Consider the following 10,742-nt stretch of genomic DNA (forward strand, 5'->3'; position numbering starts at 1 on the left):
TTTAAAGTGTTGAGCTATCGTCGGAAGCTCTCGGTCGCGGTGAAGGTCAACGTTTCGGATGAACCACGGGGCTCCGGTTGCCATGCGCGTGAAATTATTTTGAACTACTTGCAAACGACGTAAGTAGCTCGGTCGGGTGTGCGCGAAAACGACGCTTGCGTATGACAGTATGGGCCGTACGATGGTTTTGTACAGCGTCACTTTGTGTTTGAGCGGAAGTTTGCTTCGCCCACACACAAGTGGATAAAGGCAACTGAGGACAAATCGGGCTCTATTGCATACCGTATCAATATTTTTCTTGAAGTTCATATTGCTGTTGAACGTGACTCCTAAGTATTTGTAATCCTTCACCCACGGTATGGGTGTTTCATACAATTTAATGACGTCGGTCGGTCGTTTATTAGCGCGGATGCTATTCGCGTTACCGAAGAGTACCGCTGCACTCTTGGTGGGGTTCACTTCAATCCGCCATTTTCTGAACCAGTTGCCTAGTTCATCGATGGCGGCTTGAAGTACTTTAATGTTCCTGCTCAAGGTTGAGCGGTTCAATAGAGCGGAGCCAAAGTAGAGTACCGTATCGTCAGCGTACTGAGCGTGCTGGACACTTGGAAATTTGGGAATGTCGCTCGTGAAGAGCGAGAAAAGAGTGGGAGAGAGGACTGAACCCTGTGTCACGCCAGACCTGATGGGTCTGGGTGAGGATAGGGTGCCCTCTTCTCGATATCGGAAGGAGCGATCAGTAAGGTAGGCTCGTATGATGCGCACGAGCCTGTCTGGCACTCCCAGTTGATACAGCTTCAATACTAAGCCGTTGTGCCATACCTTGTCGAATGCCTTCGCGACATCGAAAAACACGGCTGCCGTGGTAGCGTGAAGTTGACGCCGTACGAGAATGTACTCGGTGAGTCGGTGAGCCTGCTGGGGACACGAGTGAGCGGTTCTTTAGCACCAGGAGTTCCTAGAGGACTAGGGGGGCCCCCAGGTGCAGAACAGCGCCCGTCGGAATCTCAGGTACATTGGCCTATTATTCAGCCATAACTGATTGCAATCTTAATAATATCGTATGTTTTCCTACGCACTAATAAATAATAAATTGAATTTCTACAAATTTTGTAATTAACAAAAAATATTTTGAATTTTCATATGAAATTTTGTATATGATATGTACTAGCTAGTAAAATATAAATTTTGAATCCTTTCTCTTGGATTGTGTTGGTATCTAGTTAGTCGGAGGTACTTTCATTATTCCATGTGTATTCTATGAATGTCTGTCAATTACTCTGTATCGATTGTGCGTTAGAATTTAAGTTCAAAAACTGGGTTTTAGGCAAGTATTTTTAATAAAACAATCTTATTGATAAAATGTTCAATAAGATTGTTATTTCCAGTATTTGTAGTGAGTACACGCAGTTGCATGACAGCATTAAATTGAAAAGGAGGTAGAGAGATTTTGACAAGTTACAATAGAGTTACATAATTTCCCAAATATGTTTAGACACGGGCGGTTTTCCGTGAGTTTCTGTGGGGCCAGTTCCTATGAAAATGCGCAAACACAAACTATTTCCAATATAGGCATAAATTTGAGTGTGAATTCTTTTTCATTGTCTTTATACGTTGCTCAAAATAACTTCTATGTCCACACACGGACTAGAAAAAAAACAAGGACTCCGCGCCGTGATATAAGCAAGTGAAGCACCTTTATGCTAGTGTGTGTGCGGTTACGGGGTATAAAAGTTACACCATTTTTTCTCCCTTAAATAATCATATGTCTACAAATAATGTTATATTATTGTTTTTACACTTTATCACAACGCACGACGACATTTTAAAAATATTTTATTGCGACGCAAACTGATCTGTCACAGACGATGGCAAATCTCATAATGGCGGCCGATCGGCTTGTATTAGTGTAAGTGTATGCGAGGGGCTATGTATTTACACGTATTTACCGGTTTGGTGCCTCACTGTTATGTTAGTTCACACGGAGTCCTTAATTTTTTACTCGTCCGTGTGTCCACATTCCTGGATATTCAAATTCTATTTTGACTCACAGAGAAGTTTTATTGGAGAATATAGAGCAAAATTAGTATTGGTTGCGATTTCACGCCAGCAGGTCGTTATAGAATTTAAACTACAACATGCCTAAACAAACACGAAAGCAGTGGTGTAAATTATTATACTAACAGACAAACTATATTGACTGGAGGTTACTGACCACGCCTACTGAGCTAGAGGTCCAAAGTTCGAATCCCGGTAGGTGCAAGCATTTATATAGTATAGTTTCCGGGTCACGGATACCCCTCGGTTACTATAATATATTTATTTATGTTTTAGTTAGTATATTATATTAAATATATCGTTGTGTATGCACTTATTGCACAGGCTATGTCTAGTTTGGGGTAGATAATTAGTGTAAAAGTGTGTCACTATTGTAATAAAATGCCAATGGGATTTCTGTCCAGGTTGACAAAGTTGCGGTCTCAGCTAGTGTTTTAGATAAAAATACCGTACAATAAATGTTAACATTAACAGAAACAAATATGTCATGAATTCATATTCATTTCAAACAATAAAAAACTACTCAACCTTGTTAGAATAATTTAAAAAAAGAAAACAAAATCTATATAATAAATTAAGAAATAAACTACAAACATAAGAGAAAGTAAAAACATAATATTTATTATTAATAATGTAATCTGATTTATCAAATGATATTTAAGTTAAAATTAGGCATAAAGTAGGCTTTAGAATTGAATTGATGGATGGTTTGATTATTGAAATCAAACCATCGAGAATTAGTTTAGAGAGGACTAACGATAGACGATTAACCAAACAGATTGGGCTGATTAGCATGTCTGATGAAATAGATCGCAGATAAGCAAGATACAAATTGGAACAAGACCTCCGAGATACAACGCTAAGTAATAGGTATGGTGCTTAGTTGAGCATTGCAAGAATAACAATGCAATAATGCGACCATTTTTTTATATACCTAGTCTTGCCGGCCAGATCTTTTTCTGTCATAAATAGAGGTGGTCTCATTGTACCTATTATAGCAGTACACAAACATTTTACTAATACCAAGCGTATAGAGAGTTTTAAAAATTGCATTTGGCTCCATACCTACTTTTTGTAATGCTATCAAAGCGATTCGGTTCTCTTTATCATCCCACTCCATTTTAATATCGCAAAATATTGTACAATGTATTGACGCCAAAATGAGAAAACTCAATGAACAATCATATAAAAATGACAGATTCCAAATTCAAATGTAATATTTTGTATATATTTTATATGTAACAGTATTTATGGCCAGACTAAGTATATGACGGTGAAATGCCGGTCACATGATTAGGATCTTCGTGGTTGTTCATTCTTGTGGGCGTTGATCACGACAGCAAGTAAAACATAGTCAGACGTTCCACACGGTATCATTATAAGCAATAAACGTTACAATTACAATGGGAGGAGCACTTCCCAAAGCCTTATGATTAATAATAAAGTGCTGTTCCCAGTATGCCCGTGCGACACAACCACCTCGCTCGATAGTTCTTCTCTGACTGACTGCTCGGTGCTCACTCGATACCCGCTCTCGCTCGCACTCGTACTGTATGCCAATTACACCCTAGCTACGATACATAGCTAATCATCTTCGAACTACCTTCTTGGCTTGACGTTCTTGGCTACGACATATATTTATATTTAATAATAATCATATTGACACACTTTTACACAAATTATCTTGCCCCAAACTAGGCATAGGCTGTACTATCATGGGTACAAGACAACGATATATTAAATATAATATACAGGGCGTCCCAAAGTTATGGGACATGAAGGGAAAGTACCTTAAATATTGTAGATAGGGTATTTTACTAAAAGAAGACTTTATGTTATTTTTAAAAGCTAGTAATTCTGCATTCAAAGATTTTCTAAAAATTACATGCCTCGTCTGGGAATCGAACCGACTTACATGTAAAAAACAACCCTACTTCTATGATGCCAATCGAAAGAATGGCAAAAAACTAATAACTCTTCTTAAGTAACATAGTATTTTAAAAGAAAGGAACAACGTAAAATGTTTGAGACAAATTTCAAGAAAGTTATTTATTGCCAATGACGACGTTCGAAAAGTAGCGATAGTATCATTCCATAGATAGCATTTATTATTCGTAAATAAGTACCCACTTCACATGAAATTCTTTATAGCATCGTTTTCCTTATTATAAGTGGACGTGTAGATAAAATGATAAAACTCAGTATTTCAATACGTCCTCTGTTTTTTTTACATTTAAGTCGGTTTGATTCCCGGACGAGGCAAGTAATTTTTAGAAAATCTTTGAATGCAGAATTACTAACTTTTAAAAATAACATAAAGTCTTCTTTCAGCAAAATACCCTATCTACGATATTTAAGGTACTTTTCCTTCATGTCCCATAACTTTGGGACGCCCTGTATATTGTATTAAATTATAATACAATATACTTACTTAGACATACATAAAAACATGTATGACTCAGAAACGAACATCCATATAAATGATTGCACCTACCGGGATTCGAACCCGGGACCTCTAAGCTTAGTAGTCAGGGTTCGGCTATATCGGTCGTAAAAATATTTAAATATCAGGATAAATGCGGTTGAAGACAAACTATGATGCGATCTACATTCTTTTATAGATACGCAATTATTAAGATAATATAAAAGTCTGACGGAAACATAACGGATTTAATATGTAAGAAAATTACAACCAAGAGGAGGTTTAATGTACAAAATCATAAATTGAGTTTTTTTGTAAATCAAACAACAAAAGCAATATAAAAGTAACAAACCCGTTAGAAGCTAATATTAAAAAGTTGCTTAAGATCAGACAAATCAAAGACTTAATATTCTATTGTACAAATATTTGCCTCCGATATGAAAGCGATAACTTTTAAAAGAGTATCAAGTTGGAAAGCTCAGTGTAAGCTTTTTTCTTTTTCTTTTAGTTTGCTTGTCAGTTGACGGCAACCTTTCGTTTCTTCGAACTTTCGAAGCTTATTACTTTCGAAAGGCGCGATCGCAGACGTGGTTTGAAATATAACAGACCCGAATTTAAGTGCTAAAATAATGTCATTTCAGAATAAAATTTCTGTCATGACATTATTTTATTAAATTCACGATATCAATCATTTGATACATTTTATGAATGTATTCATAAAATGTATCAATATATTATTATGAATGTATATATTATTATGAATGTATTCATCTGAATCCTTTGAATTGAATGAGTCGGATAGAGGAATTCCATCATTCTTTTCGTTGATTCGAATCTGTAAACCAACGACGGAGTTGATAAATGAAAAAATAACTCTGTGTGCAACAGCACTATGATAAATATGTTTATAACGTTGGCGCCATTCGAAAGGGCTTGAAAAAACATAGATTTTGGATACAATTCGGGCCGGTAGAATTTATTCTTCTTCGCGTGCCTCTCCAACTAGCGAAAGTTGGCAGTTAGCTTTGTAATTTTAACTTTTTGTTCTTCGCGAGGCGAATTAGTTCTGCCGCACACGCGATTCCTGTCTACTCTCGGATGTTGCGCAGACTTTTCACCGTCTTACGCCTCTTCTTTCGGCAGCTAATCCCATCATGATGAGTTGTAGGAGTTCGTGCCTCTCGTGCCTAAGCACGTGCCCCAAATATGTGACTTTCCTCATATTGATAATTTGCATTAGTTCGCGTTTTTGATTGACGTGGCGCAGAATTTCCACATTCGAGATCTCAACTAATGCCCAACATAATATGTCTTTATGCTTACATTTCAATTCGATGTGACACTACGTCTTCCAGTATGTCACCATGGAATGGTGGTCATATGTGCCCTGCGCACTGCCACTGCAGTTTGCATACAATGAAGGGCGACTCGAATCATCGCCGAAAAAGTCATCTCCGATCGGCTTGATGCTTTGGCGTTGAGATGTGGGTTCTCTCCGCATCGTCTACTGTATATATTACGCAGAGATCTCAGAGGAGTTTTTCAGTTTGAAGCCAGCACCATCGGACATTTTTTTTTAATACCAACTACTACTACTAATAAGAGACGAGACGAGCAGGACTTTCAGCAGTAGGTAACTGATACGTCCTTTCAATTACGATGCAGTGTCGCTCAGGATTCTTGAAAAATCCAAAAATTCTGAGCGGCACTTCAATTGCGATCGTCTCCTTGAGACATAAGATGTTAACTCTCATTTGCCCAGTAATTTCACTAGCTACGGCGCCCTTCAGACTGAAACAGAATAATGTTTACACATTACTGCTTCACGGCAAAAATAGGTGCCACCCATTATCTAGTCGGCATCGTGTGCAAAGGAGCCTCCCACTGGTAACATTTACATCTAAATCATGTTGACGTATGACATTCCATAACCACGTGTTTTACGAGGAACTTCTTACCTCGCACAGCCACTTTGTGGAATCAATTACCGGCGGCATTTTTGCCAAACCGATACCACTTAGATACCTACATACATAGAGCATACTTTAAAGGCCGGAAACACATCTCTCTTTATCCCTGGTTTTGTGGATGTCCATGGGCTGTTGCTAACTACTTCCATTACGTTAGTTTCTTGCCTCTTTGCCCCCCATTATATTAAAAAAGCTTTAACTTTTGAACAGTCATTGCAAGTATTTGCATTAGTTTACTGAATCTCACTCTTTATAATCACTAACGATTGCAATTTATAACAAATAAGTTACTGGGATCCTTTCTTTACTCTGATTCAATTAAATTTGATACATAAAAAATGGTAATGGTGAAATCGGCGTATGATAAAACAAAGGCACATAACCACCATCAACCAATGAATCACCATTTTATGGGTACCACAACGGCACCTATTTCTGCTGTGAAGCAGTAATCTGTAAACATTACTGCATTTTGGTCTGAAAGGGGCCGTAGCTTGTAAAAATACTGGGCAAATAAAGACTTAACGTCAAAAGTCTCAAGGTGACGAACGCAATTGTAGTGCCGTTCAGAATTTTTGGGTTTTTCAAGAATCCTGAGTGGCACTGCATTGTAATGGGCAAGGGGAATCAATTACCATCAGCTGAACGATCTGCTCGTCTCGTCCCTTATTTTCTATAAAAGTAAAAAAAAATACATTTGCCAGTTTATTTCAAAAATTTCCACAATTTTCAATCCGTTCAAACTAACCTCTATAATATTCCTTAATAATAATTTTATATATAATATAATCTCCAATAATATTCTCCTAACTAACACTTTTATAAACCATGTTCAGCGAACAATCTATAAATAGTCTGAAGGTACATTGCAAGATACCTGTACATTATTGTACGAACTGAGTGCGCATTGAGTTAAATATACCTTAGTATATATACCACATAACACTCGAATTATTCAATTCACTTGTAAGGGCTTGATCGTAACTTTAAGTTGATTTGAGTTTTGGCGTGGTTAAACAGCTTCCACTTTGGTTGTGCCTTAGGCTGGCTACGCAAACATATTATTTGTTTGCATGTGCCTACAGCATCTAGGCTCGTAGCACAAGTAAATTAGTTTGCATTTTGCGAAGCGTAGCATGTTGCTACGCTACGCAAGTTATTCGATTAAACTGTTTTGTCACAATGAACAAAATCTTTTAGTATAATTTTTTAGTGAAAAATATTTAGTTACGCTTAAATTTATTATTGTTATGTTAAATATAACTCCTCCTATAAATAAAGAAAAATCTCGTAACACAATGATGGGTACTATGAACTTACAGACAACATAATGTTACGCACACTTTGGATAACATAGAAATCTTTATAAGGAGAACCTATCATTTTATTTTGTGGATATGGAATAAGATCACATAATTATATGCCGTAACTTAAATATGCCTGTTTTAATATGCCTGTTACTTTTTATATTAAAGTAAATATTGATTAATATATTATATTTTTATATTATATTTTTATATTTCCATATCTCAAAAAGAAAAATAGAACCTTTATAGGATTACTTTGTTCTCTTTCCGTCCATCTGTCAAGACTCTTTATCTCGGCAACGCGTGTAGGTATCGATTTGAAATTAAAATTATATACTAGAGTCTGCAGTCTTTTGAAACTGTGAAATATCAAATTTCTTGGTAACGTAAAACATGAAACGGCCTTTTATTCGGCATAAAACCATATATGATATCTCTCTCATGGGATGTAGAATTTATAGAATATTTTTCGTTGACATATGAAATTTGGAAAGTAATACATTTTAGCGTCTTATAATATAAGTTGTTACCTTGAAAAAAAATAGGCTTACAAGTTACAATTAATTTACTGTCTTCAAAGTCTTATCACAAGATTTATAGTAATTATTTACTTTATGTTAAGTTGACAATCGAAGTATCTACATTAAATTGGTTCTACCCTTTTAAGGTATCTATTAAGTTACAAATTTAGATTTTCAAAATGTATAGTATTAAAATACATGTCCCGTTTTTGTATGGAGTGTGGTTTTCTTTTTTTGTGGTCATTAAACAAAACCAAATTGTGAACGCCTATCAAACATTAAGTTAAGTAGTCTAAAAAGATACGTAAATAATTTTAAACACCTGTGTTTTTGTTAACATAAATATCAAAGTTAGAAAACTTTATAAGAGCAACATTATAAAGCAAAATATATAGCCTTAATGCTAGCCTTATGTCAACATGGTATTAATGTTATCTGCCTTGCAACTGTCAACGCCAAAATGTTTGTATAGCAAAAAGCGTAGATAGAAAACATTAATTTAAATGAAAAAAAATCTAGTGAATGTTAATTTTACAATAAAACAATTATTTCATCGAATCCATACTAAAATAATCATAAAAAATGATAGTTTTAGATATTAGTGAGAGTGATTTTCAAAATTATTTTAAAGTGAAAACGCAGATGCTAAAAATTATTTCAATCATCAAATAAAGTTAGATTGGAAAGCCTAAATCTAAAAAACTTTCAATTATAAAGTTAAAAAAAAGAACACTTATGGACTAATCCTTTAAGGAAAAGCCAACTGCGGTGTTATTCTTATAAGATAATAATACCTGGCTAGATTTAGAGTGAGCGTGGTCATCGGCTTAGGTAACCCTGATATACCATTGCTTACTAGCATAAAAAAACTTATATGTTCCCCAGTCCCTGGCGAGGATTCCAACCCGTGGCACTTTAGTACGGAGCACGGTTAGTTGAAATAACCAACGGGCCCCGTCATCTATTTCAACAATCAAATATATTTTAGCACTATCGGTAAAAACCCATTCAATCGTGGTGAAAATTGAATCAAACACCATCTCGGCGACGCGTCGTGCAGTTAGTGTTTTTCAACAAAATGTAAATGTGTGTCCTCATATAAGAATTAAGACTTAGAAGACTTTACCAGTGGGAGGCTCCTTTGCACAAGATGCCGGCTAGATTATGGATACCACAACGGCACCTATTTCTGCCGTAAAGCATTAATGTGTAAGCATTACTTCTGTGTTTCGGTTTGAAGGGCGCCGTAGCTAGAAAAATTACTGGGCAAATGAGACTTAACATTAACAGTCTCAAGGTGACGAGCGCAGATGTAGTGCCACTCAGAAATTTTGGGTTTTAAATAATCTTGAGCGGCACTGCATTGTAATGGGCAGGGTGCAGGGCAGGGCAGGGTCGTCTCGTCCCTTATTTCCATAAAAATATGCAAACTCTACATTTGTGATTAAATCATAAAAAAAAATACGGAACACTCGGAGGGAAAGGCGGAGTCGCACTTGTCAAGTTTTTCTTGTAAAAGATCCCGTGTGTCGAAAGTTGAAGTACAATAAAACCATTTAACTAACGACGTAGCAATGGATCTGTCATGTAGATAAGTGAGCTACAAAATCTTCCAATTCAATCTTACTTCGCCATTTGCTCGTTAAAGGAAACAAAAAAGATTTCAGCTGGAAGCCATAATAATAAATTATTCTCTAACGACATGGATGGGTTCCAAATAGAGCGGTTTGCAATCAATTGTTTTGGTTTGTATATTTTACTGTTACGTTTTCAGGCCTTGAATTATTGTACTTGATGACTGTGGGATTTAAGCGCGCATTTGAATTTTATTTGCTGATTTCGAGGCTTTGTAATATGTTTTGTTCTGAGTTAAAAGCATTATGATATACAACCTGAGAGTTGAACAAACCATACAAGATTTTATTACGATACGTCACTCAAACGGTTAGGTCAGTCGGAAGAGCACTCGCACGGAACGTGAGAGGTCGTGAATTCGAGTACCGCATCGTTCATAAAATTTTGTTTTCAAATTTTATTTGTGTATTAATCCTAGAAGTGAGGGTTAACACTTTAAAAACATACCAAATTGCTTAGATTTGCAAGAGCAACATCTCAAGTCAATATCCTAATATGTAAATAATGGGGTTGAGCAGGTCATCAACTGTAAATAAGATCCTGTAGATGAAGCCACAACCTGAGAGTTGAACAAAGCATACAAGATTTTATGGTGATACGTCACTTTACGGTTAGCTTAGTTTAAAGAGCACTCGCACGGAACACAAGAGGTCGTGGGTTCGAGTCCCGCATCGTTCATAAAATTTTAGAACTAGATGTAGGTATACTATTTTGCTGCTTTTTAGCGTCCACGCAGATGATGTCACGGGCAGTAGCTAGTTTTAATTTTGTTGGAAGAATTATAAATAAATTATAATTATATATATTTATCGTAACTGTTATCGTTTTA

Source organism: Leptidea sinapis, chromosome 18, assembly GCF_905404315.1.
Source record: "Leptidea sinapis chromosome 18, ilLepSina1.1, whole genome shotgun sequence".
NCBI classification, from domain to species: Eukaryota; Metazoa; Arthropoda; class Insecta; order Lepidoptera; family Pieridae; genus Leptidea; species Leptidea sinapis.